Raw genomic sequence first — 12,980 nt, 5'->3', positions numbered from 1 at the left:
AATAAGACCAAACTCTCATCCAACAATCCCAAGTAAACAAATCAATTAAAATTCCCGCTTTTTTCGGTGTGAAACCCGCACAAGAAAATAACCAACTTTATCTTTCCTTTTCAATGGACCTAATGCACGAAGCGATGCAAACTTAAATTGATAGCGCCCTCCGAATCAAAATTCCATTTGGCACAAAGTAGGGGTCGAAACTTTTTAATTCGGTTCTTCGTAGACAAGTTGTCGGATGCAGGACTTCATTGTTGGTCAAACAGAGATTACGCGAGTAAACTTTTAACGCTTTGTGACTTGGGATGGCGACACTCGCTGTTGTTTTAATTAACATTCATTTTGCTTACCTTGGGACCGGTCACAGGCGCGAACTATGTAAAAACGCACTGGTTTATTTAAAAGGGCGCAGTTACAAAAAAAATATGACAGTTACAGGCATGACAATAAGCGATGCGATTTTGAATGAAAACTTTGACATCGCAAGTTTGAAACGAAATTTTAGAAATTTTCTCAGCAAAGACCCCGAATTGTTTTTTCAGTTCGAGCGCAAACAATTTGTCCTCCACGAAAATTGCATTAATTGTGGCAAGAAAACACTAATTTTGTTATTTTGATGGGAAAGTTAATTTGTTTTTGGGCCCAACTATCCGAAGCACGCGGAGACGAAATTTCAATTAAAAATTAAATGATTTACTCCGATTTGCGGTGAAAAGTTAATGCGAAAACTTCAGAGGTTTTATCAATGACCGCTTTCTATTGTGTTAAAAATTTGGTGCTATTGCACATACAGATGGGTAATTTTCCTGCGACATGTAAAGAGGGTTTTAATTGAATTTTCTTTAATCAACTGCAAGTTCGACAAAAACTAATTTAGTGTGTATTTGATAAAAGAGCGCGCTAGAATGTAAATAGCAGAGCAAATGAGTTTTTATTTCACTTTCGTACCTTTCCATGTCGATTTTTGCGTTAGTAAATTTCGTTTTATCTTAATAAGGCTTCCATTAAAAATGCAGGAGTTTAAAAGTTTAAGAGCAAGATAAACAGGAATTTATATTTAAAGCTTGATAAGAGTCCCCTAAGAAATACCAAAGGAATTAAACTGAATTAGCAAACAGGTTAATGGTAATTTTCTAATTTCGTTAAGTAAGGGGGAAAATATGAACGCCCAGTGGCTACACCCATGCGTGATAATTTCCACAATTCTATCCAGGTGTCTGCATAACTTAAGTGAAAATCGACTCGTTTAGATAATTAAGTCATCCGCAAGAGCCCGGCGATTTACAACACAGTATGAGCTGTTTGATAATACCCTTCCAAACTATTAATTATTGGATTTATTCAATTGGTCGAGTAATCAATAATATGAAATTGAGAGTAAACATTTGTGTGATTCACTCCGGTGACTAGTTTTATAATCGCTCGACACATCTGTTTTAAAATAAAATAATGGTGGATGCGCCGGGCGAAAATTGTCCCATAAAATTAATAGTGGAATTAAATGAAAGTTAATGAGAGTTTAGCATGTCAAGCTTTGTCAAGTGTGAGCCCACGCGCCGTCCTAAAATTTTAATGGAAATATAATTAACATTCTTACTGGGAATTGAGGTGTCTTAACGCTAGACTGGTTTATTTGCGCCCACCTTTTAAATAGCTCTAATAAATCGGTAATTATAAATTTCGGACGCATCATCGATTATCCCAAAATCCTTCCCGTGTCAGTAAAATCTTCCTACTCCGTTAAACTTTTCAACTAATTTCTGATAAAGCAGTCATTCGGAAAGTCCCTTCAAACCGATAATATCAATGGCAATTTCGAATTGACTCGGGTTTACAATAATACGTGAACCAAATTTGTGTGCTTGGGGGGCGATCAACATCATTAATCCTCTAAAATGGGAATAGGTAATATCTTAGTCCTTGGTAACCTATTAATCAAGCAATTAAATTCTAATTCTCAGCGTTATTATTATTGTTGCAGAGCTTTGCATAAAAATTTATAATACAGGAAGTTCCTGTTTGCTCTCTTTAGTTTTCATCTAAAAATGTTGGTGGATCAAGGACTTATCGGAGTGTACACAGCTATTTCCAGCTGCGGAAGTCCTGTGGAAATAACAATCAAGGATTAGTATTAATAAAGTAAACAGTGCGGCGTTATTGTCCATCAATTATGTTGAAGAAAAGACGTCACTACGGGAAACAAAGGACCTGTTGATTTGACATGATTTCATCATTTGGAATGCAGATAAATTTAAATTGGCTCCCCTGTTAATGATAAGAATAACACATGTTAGCTTGCACAGGTGGAATGGTGATAAACAAAAAAACAGTGATTCAATCTGATTATTCTAATTTTTCTCCTCTCAATTAGTTAAGATAACATTCCATATAATAGAGCCTTATCTAAATTGTATGCTCAAAATCGAATTTCACCGCGATAAAATTATCGAACTTCCACCACTAGAGCGTAAATAGATAATAAAAGAAAGAGCTATTTTAATAGATTGTTTTATTAAGAGTAAAATAAAGTCACGTAAAGTTGTTTTTGCTTCGAATAATAAAGTATTCTATTTTTTGTTCGAGCAGTCGGGAAATCATTGAATATTTTATTATAGCTAATGTTCCAACACGCTCGAAAATTTTCTTGCCTTCTTTAGTTGGTTTGGCCGTTAAAACTTTAATATCATTACTGAATTATTAGTTTAATATATCATTGTTTGCGCACCTGCTTTTAATACTAATTTACCGGTGATTAATTCGGAAAATTTGCACAAAATAAATGAACAAATGTTGCTGATAATAGTAATTAACGTGAGTAATGGAATGATTTAACACTTCGATATCTAAAACACGGTCTAATAGGTAAACTATTTGTGCGCAGCAACATTTTTAGTCATTGCAATTTAATTATTATTAAAAATTTTCTGTTAAAAATGTTACAAAATTTAGTTTTATCCTCTGTTAAAATTGGTAGCATTGTCACTGATTTTGGCATATCTGAACTGTCATTAGTCACATGTCAACAATGACGACAGCTTTCGATGTGTAACCTCAATTTGTCAAAATGAAGTTTTAATTTTAATTAAGGTTACCAACATCTAAAAGTTAAAAAAAAGTTCTAAAATTGGCGCCTCCACCATTTTTCAATAATTTAAAAAATGCGTGTTTTCATAATTTAGTAATTTTCGTTTTTGCGTAGATAAACAAATTTTCAAGAAATAAAATTAGTCCCTTACTAGAACCTTGAAATAACAAAATGAAAATTAGATTATTTTTGTCGTGTTAACAAAAATTTTGGTCCGACGATAATTTATATCTTGTTGTGTTAATTCGAGTTTAAATTTCCGCTGTAACGAGTGACATTTCTGTGTTGTTTTGTAGTAATTGTTAAAATATTTATTACACCAATTCCCCGTGATTTTAATTCAGCTTTAACAATGATTAATGGTGACAATTCACACGAAATTTTGTAGTTCATCACAAACACGGCGCTTGACAATTTAGTTTTCCAAGTAAACTAATTTATTCGAAGTGAAAAGAAGTAAAATTGTGCGACACCAAAGAAAAAATCGGATGATTTGTCGCCAAAAACTGCTTAAGACGTTTCGCTTTTATGATCATGAATGATCGCCCGTTGACTCAATAAAAATCTCGCTTTAGCTGAGCATATATTGCGCAATAAATTCCAAACAGGTATTCATAAATGTAACAATGTACTTAGCCTAGCACCATTATGGCATGGCATATAGACGCCGAGGACGCTCAGTCGCCGTCGAACTCTTCCGCTGGACGGACGTCGTGTTTTCCAGAAACCGTGCGCATTGTCTCGTTCAACAATGGCCAAAGTTTGAAAGTGTTTCCGTTTTTAAGTGCTGGAATATGCAAAGTTTCATCAATTTCCGTGGTTCCAATTGTGAGTTTTTTTTACTTTAACAGTACAGTCACTTTCTCACATCCTTCGACTTATTAATAGATAAAAATGCAACATTTGTCTGCAAGGTTACAATAAATCTTCAATGGTTATAGCGAGTTATCATGTCTCGTGCTCGCTTTATTATACCAGGAACTTTTGAATCAATAAGATTATTTCTGGGCGATTTGAATGATTTATTCGGGCGGCCCATGGAAATTTTGTTTGGGCGCCCCGCAAAATTATGGAAATTGGTAAGAGTGCATCGTTGCAATTCCATTTAATAAAATTTCTATAAAATGTGCTGGGTTACGACTAGAATGGCCTTTAAAGATGAAAAATGAGAGCCATCATACAACTATGGGTAAAATTGCAATACGCTTTTATGCCACCGTGCGTCGTTAATGCGAATCATATTTCATGGATGTCGAAAAACAAATTTCTCGTTTAGTGCAGCGAATTTTGAACTAAAAATAAAATTTGTTTAAAATTAATTTAATCAATACGTGAGGAGTTTTTCGGCGGAACGCGTTCAAGCATTGTTAAGTGCAATCCCACTCAGCAATAAAATATAAAATTATGGTTTTGTTAAATTTGCTGCGTAAAACGGGATTTGCATACATGATTTTACCAGATTGTCAAGAATGATTTGTGGACGCCGGGGCTGAAGTTTTCTGGAGTTTTATTTTAATTAATTCGCTTAATATAATTAACGTTTCAACAGTTTTTTTAAGTCTGCGTTTTTTCAGCTTTAATTAAATTCACATCAAACTTAAAAGTTTTCGTTTCTACTTAAAGATTCTCATTGTTTTATAAACACTTCTAACAATGTTCGGATTCAGTGGGCATAAAATTCTTTAAACAGACGATTTTATTTTCAACATATTCTATGGTTTATGATTTGTGTAGATCCATAACAAAATTCAACATTTAAAAACAAATTTATTAAAACATTTTTTGGATTAAATATTTTTCATTTCTGGGTTATTATCGTCTTTTCTATTTTGAACACTCACAACCGTGTTTCCGCTTCTATTTTATCCTCCATTCAATCGAACCTCGTGTTACAACTCCCAAATTCCCACTCAATTTTCCCAATCTTTCAATATTTTACTCCACATTGTTTTCCTTAAAAACATAATTTCGGTCTGGCTTCCAAAGAAGTGCTCCCTAAACAACAGAATCAGGTAGCTACACCCACCAGAAACACAACTTTGATAAATTCTTAAAGAGGAATAGAAAACTAAATTTCATTAATAATTTCTAAAGCGAGTTATTTTCAAAAATAGCAAATTGACAGGTGGTGTAGCTTTCTGTGACGTCTTTGGCTTCCAATTCCCGTGGAATTTTCAGGTAAGCAATTACCGCAACTATTGAAGTAGTTCTACGCTCGTGTGGAACTTCTTTGGTATCCAAATCCTCGCTGGATGTCACGAAAGAGTCTTCTTTGATTGAGGCAAGTGAAGCGATCTCGCCCTGCGTGCAAAGTTGAACGTTTGATGTTCAATGTACATACGCAAAACTGGCGTAAATCAAAAACAATTCAAACAAGCGCCCGGACATTTACAGCATTTATGAAATATGTATCTACTTCTGGTTTGAGTTTTTCGTGTCATCAAAGCGGATTCCAGGAAGTTTTCAAACACTTCATAACGAAGCTTTTTTAAATAATAAATTGGACGATCAAATAGCGTTTAATTTGCATTTGAGACACAGGCAAATTACCGATGCAAGCTGGATTAAAATTAATGCAGTTTTCATGTTATCGCAACTACAACTTGGCTCGAATTTACGAATTAGGCCGTCTCTTTAATTAAGTAAATTTATGACAGAAACTTGCGTGAATTTCATTATTGATCAATTAGTTGCAGCCGTGGACTGTTTACAATTAATTGAAACAAGAACCTGCTGTGAACGTAGGTCGTGGAAAAATTGCGGGTTCAATATTTCCACCACTTTGTTTTAATTACAGTGTGACTGTGCTTTTAGCGCTCCATTTTTCCTATTAGTCCAAAATTGTTTTATTTCTAAAAATAGACCATGTTAATAATAAATTAATCAGAAAATATAAGCACAGGCGAGGTTGTTCCACCGATCGTTGAAAGATAACGCTTTAGAAATTAATTGAATTACAGGATATATCGAAATTAACCACTTCTCAGAAAAGCAATTTTTAGAAACCTCCATTTAGCGAAATCGATCTCGAAGGAAGTTTTCGTTTAAATTCATGTGTTAACGACACGTTGGATGTAATTAAGTCTGAAAGGTCGTATGAATAAAACCTTCCATGAGAATTTTTGATTTGTTATGCGAATTATTTTACATAAACTTATCACGATTTTATTCTGAGAATGTAATCACTTTGCGGTGACTATTTTTAAATTGTACTTGCGTTGTTTAGCTTCGGTGAAGTGTCACGACCGGAAGATTCGTAACGTGGCGCCAGTCTTCTTAGAAGTCGTACAACTTAAAAAAAGTTTAATCAAAGAACATTTCAATTCGCAATGACTGTTTAGACAAACAAATTTCAAATAATAATATCGGGAGATACACAAGCTGTGGTTGAAAACAAATCTGTTTTTTTCATTGAATTGAAAAAGAAATATGAGTGTAGTGAGGCGAACTCTGAAGTATTTTTGAAATTATTTATATGACAATAACTTTCACTGTGAAGTTCGCTGAAAATGATGGAAATAGAATTGAAACTGTGATTGTCACTGCCTCGCGCGTGGAAGAAATTGAAAGTATTCCCTGGGAGTGCTAACGAGAAATTTTAAATTATTGGAGTCTATTAAAACATTTTCATTTTTTGGCTTCTAATTGGGTTTCTAATGAAGCAATTTTTAATTTTTCGGAAAATATTTGGCTTAATGTAAACATTTTTATTTTTAAAAACTGCTTTTAAAATGAAAGTCTAAACTGCCGATTTTCGCTAAATAGGAGAAAACTCACCAACCCGAATTAAACCTAGATAAAAGTGATCTTGCCTTTCGCCACAAGATAATACTAAAAGTGGATCTACTCGAAACCCGCCTGTTGCGTCAGTTTCTTGTTCTGATAATCCTTCACGATCCTGTTCTTTAGAACCTTTTGTAACATCCTCCGACTTTACCTACTGAGTACCTCGTTTATTTCCACTCTGACATTTTAAAAATTGTGTGTATTTCAGAACACCACAAAACAAGAATGATACAATCTTACAATTTAGTGCTAAAATTCGTTTTAGTTTGTAACCACGTCCGACGTCTATTTATTGTTTAATTTGGACGCTACGTGGACGCAGTTATTTACTTGGTATTTTTGGCATTCTTATTTGACTAACATCGGAACAAAGAACGTTCATTAATATGAAATATTAACAAAGGAGTATGAGGGTAATGTAGTTACATCAAAACTTCCGATCATTATAGATTTTTTGTCGGAAAAAATTAAACAATAGGTGCTTCAGTCTTCAAAGTAAACAACAATTTTAAGTCATCCATATTATTAAGAATAATTAAAAGAATAGTCGTAAATGGTAACCATGAGGTCACGTGTGACTTTATGTAATGTACGTACTTTAAATTCCGATATTTTCAGATAATTCGAGTTATTTAATTATGGCACATTTTGCACAGTTCATGGTCAGAACAATAAGTCGCGAGAACTGTTCAATTGATTGCGCTTTTAAAATCGTCTCGCATAGATAATAGCCCGATTATTCCCTCTCTAGTCTAACAAGTTGTTTATTTCCTCCGAGTGCATTGTTAATTTATAATCAACCACACCTCCGGAACAAAAGCGAATAAATTCATTAATCTCCTGGAAACAACAAATTTAATCTCATTAATGCACAATGCGATTGGATTGAGTCATCTGCAATTCTCCAATACATCATTGCTAATAAATTTAATCAAGACTTCCGTACCACAATGTTTTAAATTTTATTACTGAATTAGTTGCAAATCATTTTGAAAGGTTTTTATTAAACTTTTTAACAAATCAGCTTGAAAGCTTGTTGGTACTGAGGATGTAAAAGCTTCGCAATTTTACCGAGACGCTTTTAAGCCTCTTCTAGTTTCAAACTAAAAATTAACTCCTTTCATTTCGTTGATATATTAAACGCCTACGTACTTTACAAGTTTATTAACTGGATTTCCTGTGCAGTTTTTGGCTGTTTTGCATATTTCCAGCGACAATCAGGTTTATTTCGGGGAAATCGATAAGCCTACGCGCAAACTTCCTTTAATTAACAGATAATGTTACATTAATGTAGCTGTATGTGAGATTCCATAAATTCCGAATTTCTGCGGCTCGGGGAAGGGGCAAGACATTTGCTAATAGTTGAAATAATCGGAAATTTCAGACGGTGCGATTTTTTAAGGTCTGTTGTGTCCGAAGAGTTATAAATAGATTATAGAAATTACTGGAGAATTCTGGAGGGAACGTGGCGCATCCGCCATTTCTAATAAATTTTATTAGTCCACTTCAATGATAAACTGTGTCCTCTACATTTACATTCAACAATAAAACTTTATTTTTGAGACATTTTTATTTCAATCCGACCCCACTGCTTGAATTGTCTACATAAATACAAAATATTTCCGTGGCCGCAATTTCCTTTGAAATTTGTCTTTTTAAAGGAACCCCGAACAAATGGCGGACTGTGTTCAACAACACCCTAATATCACCGGTTTTTACTACATTTCCTGAATGCCCCCACAGTCACAACAGCTAATGGAAGAGGCTGTCACTTTAAAAAATGATTCTATTTTATACTAAGAATAGCACCGTGGCGTGTCATTGTAAAATTCCGCAACCATGCACCTTAAAATAGACAATATTTATTATGCAGAACTAGAGGCAGATTTTATTAAAAACCGACTTACCAAGAATGGAACAATTACGTTTTGTTTGCTCGTTTTGTTAAATAAGGCATGAAATAAGAAACCGCTTGTTCTGAGTCCATCCTCAGATTTGGGAGTAATTAAATCTCCGAGAGACTTGAAAGCTATGATTAATAACCCGAACTTTGTAAGTGATCCGGATTTTTCTCCGACTTTAATTAATTTGAATACAATAAATGCAAAGAAAGAGCTGCGCTTCTAATTTTTCACCGATGGCATCCACCTTTTTAAATTCGAATTCCGATGCGGAAGAACCGATTTGTATTTTATTGCATTGTGCTATGCGTACAACAGAATTGAAACCACAACCATTTGTCTGTTTCAAGCCAGCGAAATGTTCCTCACAATGAAACCCTGTATTGGATACAAAAGCAATTGATTGCTTCTGTTGATTTTTTAGTTTAATAACGCACGCTTTTCTTGGAAATAAATCACGGCATGGATTACTCATAATTCATAGATTTCTCACATTTTTTACACGAACTTTATGCAAATTTATGCATGAACAGGACTTTGAACGTTCCTTCATGCTCGTTATGTTTTTCCAGGGCCGGGTCAATATTGTTTTTATTGTGGTTCTACAAAAAGGAAAGTCGTTAAAAAGTGCTTTGAACAGGCAAGAGAAAAAATATCAGTTTTTAATACTTTAAACTTGAATTAAAATGAGAGGTCATTCTTTACCATTTAAAGAGATCACGCCTCATTCAAAAATCTATTACGCGAATGGGGAGCATCAAAAATGAAATAAAAGTCTAATTGCTTTATTTTTTACAGCCCCTTATTCTATTTTATGCGCTTCCTTATACCCCAAAAGATTTTTTAATTAAATTTCACCATGTTCTCGTGTTAACGTCTTTTTTTAAGACGTTTTAAAAGATGATAAAGTTTGAACAGTCGCGTTTGCAGTTCGAAATTGTCTCATTTAGGTTGCAACCAAACCGATGTAATTGCTCAACCTCACTGATAAAACTTTAATTCCTTCGAGGTAAAATAACAGCGCACATTTAAGTGGATTCCAGCCGAATTTCGCTTATGGGAATTGCAATGTAAAGGTATAACAAAATATGTCTAAAGAATTGGGCTCCCGTAGAACACTTTAAGCAAACTATATGCAAAATTTCATTCCTTATAATTTTAAAAATTGTACAAATGGTGCAATGTTAAAACGAGAAACAATTTCGGTGGACATTTATTCCTGCGCAACAAAAACAATTTCGATAAAAATCCGGTATTACAATTCGATTTTTCCCTTTCGTAAAAAGAAAATATGTAACATATGTACCTAAATTAAATTGAGTTGATATCTCGCTTATTTGCGGATCAAACTTAAATTATATTAGTGCTCATTTTGCGCAACACTTTAGGCTGAATTCAAAACTGGGAGAATTTTGAACATAAGTCAACAAATAACGAATTAGAAGCAATTAATGTTTCGGATAGCGAATTCTGAGTTCAAGATCTCTGAAACAAGGACTGATAAAAAGAAACGGTCTTCACCATTATTTTTTCAGTTTTTTTTTTGCTTAGAGTCCGCTTTCAAATGTTCAAAATTCAATGATCCATTTTTTGTAAAAAAGAATCCGACCCAATCTATGAAAAATTTTGAATATTTGTTTTATCGACTGCCACTCGTTAACTATTGGACCTACCGATCTGAGATTTGACCAATTGATATATCTCGAGCTGATTTTTCGATTGATGTAAACTCAAGGGTTTGAATGGCATCTTCGCCCCGAAAAAGTTCCTTGAAAAAACACCTCCTAAAAACCTATTTCGGTCAATATCTTGTTCAGTTTGTTCAGCAAACTCACATTATTGGCGCTTCTATTTTACGGAAAATTGCACGCAAAATCCAAAACTCTGCGAATTTTTAACGTATGTCAACACATAACCGAATTAAGAGCATTTGAAGTTTTAAATTGTCGCCAGAGGACTTTTTCTTATAAGAATCCGGTGTGGCATATCTCGGATTCGAAAAAAAAATATGTTTTGGTGTTTTTGGTGGACACACCAAAACACTATTTTTCTCGCTTAATTAAATCTGAAAATATTCATAGAAAAACGGTGGACACAGAGTGCGTTAATTGGAACTTGTCGCGTCGTTGCTATGAATATTCAAGAGCAGCTTTCGATGGTTTTAGAGAGGTTGGGAAATATAAATGATGCAAGTTATTGTTTGGTGATGAGTAACCAGTTGAAACTTCTTTTGTTTGTCGCATTTTAAGTGTTTTTCTGCGTTAAGATTACAAAGGAAATAATTAACTGGAGACTGTTTGTTAAAATCTCAAGTTTGGGAAAAATAATCATGTTTTACAAGTCATTTAAAAGTTGGGTAACTTGTTATTTTCCTCCGGATTCATTTAAGATGAGACAAAGAGCTGTTTTTGCAGATCGGAAGGGGTGGGAAAAGGCGCTTAATTGAAGCAAGATTTAATAATGTAAGATTTTTTCTAAGTTTGTAGTCATTTTTTCTTATTATTAACTGTTTTAACAGTTCGAACGAAATTAAAAACGAAATTAAAAAGTCGGGATGTCGAAAAGTTGGACAAGACTTTCTAGAAACTTGGAACATCGCCATTATCAAAGTTAGAAAAATTTATCCACTTGTTAAAAGTGAAAATCGCCCAATCAAAAGGTTTTTTTTAACTTTTAGTTGGTCCTAAGGTTTTTTATTTTGTTTTAACTTGTAGTGGGCGCCTCCACCATTTTTGTAGCACCTAAGCATATAAAAAATTTCTGTTCTCGTCCTGTGGCTAATTCCTAGTTTTTGCAATAATACGAGTAAAATCTACAACAACGGCACGTTCAACTTTTGAGCCCCGCAATAAAACAGCAATTTGCAGCACTCTCCATTAGCCCCTATAAAAAATCCTTCAACCCCTGAAAGAAAAATCATAAAAACACTCTTAGTTAATGATTTCTAACATCCACCGAAAATCGCACTCATAAAACCGTGCTTAACCTTTATAAGCCACTGGGGGATTCACCAAAGAAAAATCAACAACACTTTGCTCCTGACGCGCGCCCCCATAATTGATGACCATCGCGGTAATAGTGACGAATAAACGAAATTTCTTTGCTCCATCAACACCTCGATTTCCCAGGATCTCGAATAAAAATATGTAAAATGCGTCTCTTGGCTCGGAATTTTAAACATTTAATAAAAAAGTAAAGCGATGTCGCATGAGTTGTACCTATGTGACTAATCCAGAATACTAAATTTTCCTCTTAAGAAAGTCCCTCTTGTCATTTTCAGAGTAAATTTTTCAATTCGGTCCTCGAATTTCACGATGGGATGTGTATTAGCGGCACAGATGTTTTACTTCTGAGGGTTTACTCGAGCGTTACGAAAATATTTTGTTCGGATTGAGAAACGATTTTAGTTAATGGACGAATTTTTCGGGAACAATGAAACTGACGTTAGATAAATAAATTGAGGTTTCAATTTGACGGGGGAATGTTTCGTGGTGGACAAAATCTAATTTGCGTTCTCTCGGAAGGGCGCGGGAAAGTTTCTTCAGTTAATGCTTCAAGAATTAACTTAACTACCTCCAATTATCATCCCTTGTCGGCTGATGTCTTAATTCTTTTCCCGACACAACAACAAAGGAGCACACTTGTCAAAAACTGCAGCGCTGGGAAATGATAAAACAAAATAATAACAAGCTAAATTTTCTCTCACAGTGTCCAGGATTAACTTTACCCTAAATAAATTGTAATAGTCGCGCAATAAACGGAATATTTATGAGAGCATTTGCATGTGGAACAGACGGAGAACGCTCGCTTCGTAATTTAGAATCTTCCTTTGAAATGTTTCTAGGTCAAGATACGTAAATAAAAAATTGGACTGTGCAAATAACTGACAGAAACTGAAAAATATCCATAATCCAGCTTTGGATCGTAAAAGTACCATCACAGCACAACAAAAATGTTTGACTCGTTTATAAACACGAACTGTTATGTCGAAAATGAAAAATCGTCACAAAGTTTCGCTCAAATTGTTGTTACAGGACACGGAAAATTCGCGTTTATTTTAAAAACTCTGTACAAATATACAGAACCTTGAAATGTCAATGAAAAAGGTGCAGCAACAATTTTACGAGTAATTATGTCTCGAATTTACGACGTTTGTGGTTTAAAAATTTTAATAAGAGAGACAGTTGAGCTCGACTTTGATCCGACCACAA

General features: G+C 34.2%; 1 pseudogene across 1 annotated transcript in view; it reads left to right on the top strand.

The window, feature by feature from the left end:
* The first annotated feature begins 3,766 nt into the window (after nt 1-3,766).
* LOC148168128 (putative G protein-coupled receptor No18) overlaps nt 3,767-12,980 on the top strand; it is a 40,471-nt pseudogene continuing 31,257 nt past the window's right edge. The window contains exon 1 of the transcript XR_015770761.1: nt 3,767-3,910. The product of XR_015770761.1 is annotated as a putative G protein-coupled receptor No18 (transcript). The remainder of the gene's footprint in view (nt 3,911-12,980) is intronic.

The sequence above is a fragment of the Gnatocerus cornutus genome, chromosome 9 (genome assembly GCF_029298725.1).
Source record: "Gnatocerus cornutus isolate USDA-ARS CGAHR chromosome 9, icGnaCorn1.1, whole genome shotgun sequence".
NCBI classification, from domain to species: Eukaryota; Metazoa; Arthropoda; class Insecta; order Coleoptera; family Tenebrionidae; genus Gnatocerus; species Gnatocerus cornutus.
The sequence above is the reverse complement of the archived record's forward strand: the minus strand, read 5'-3'. Positions and strand labels throughout refer to the sequence as shown.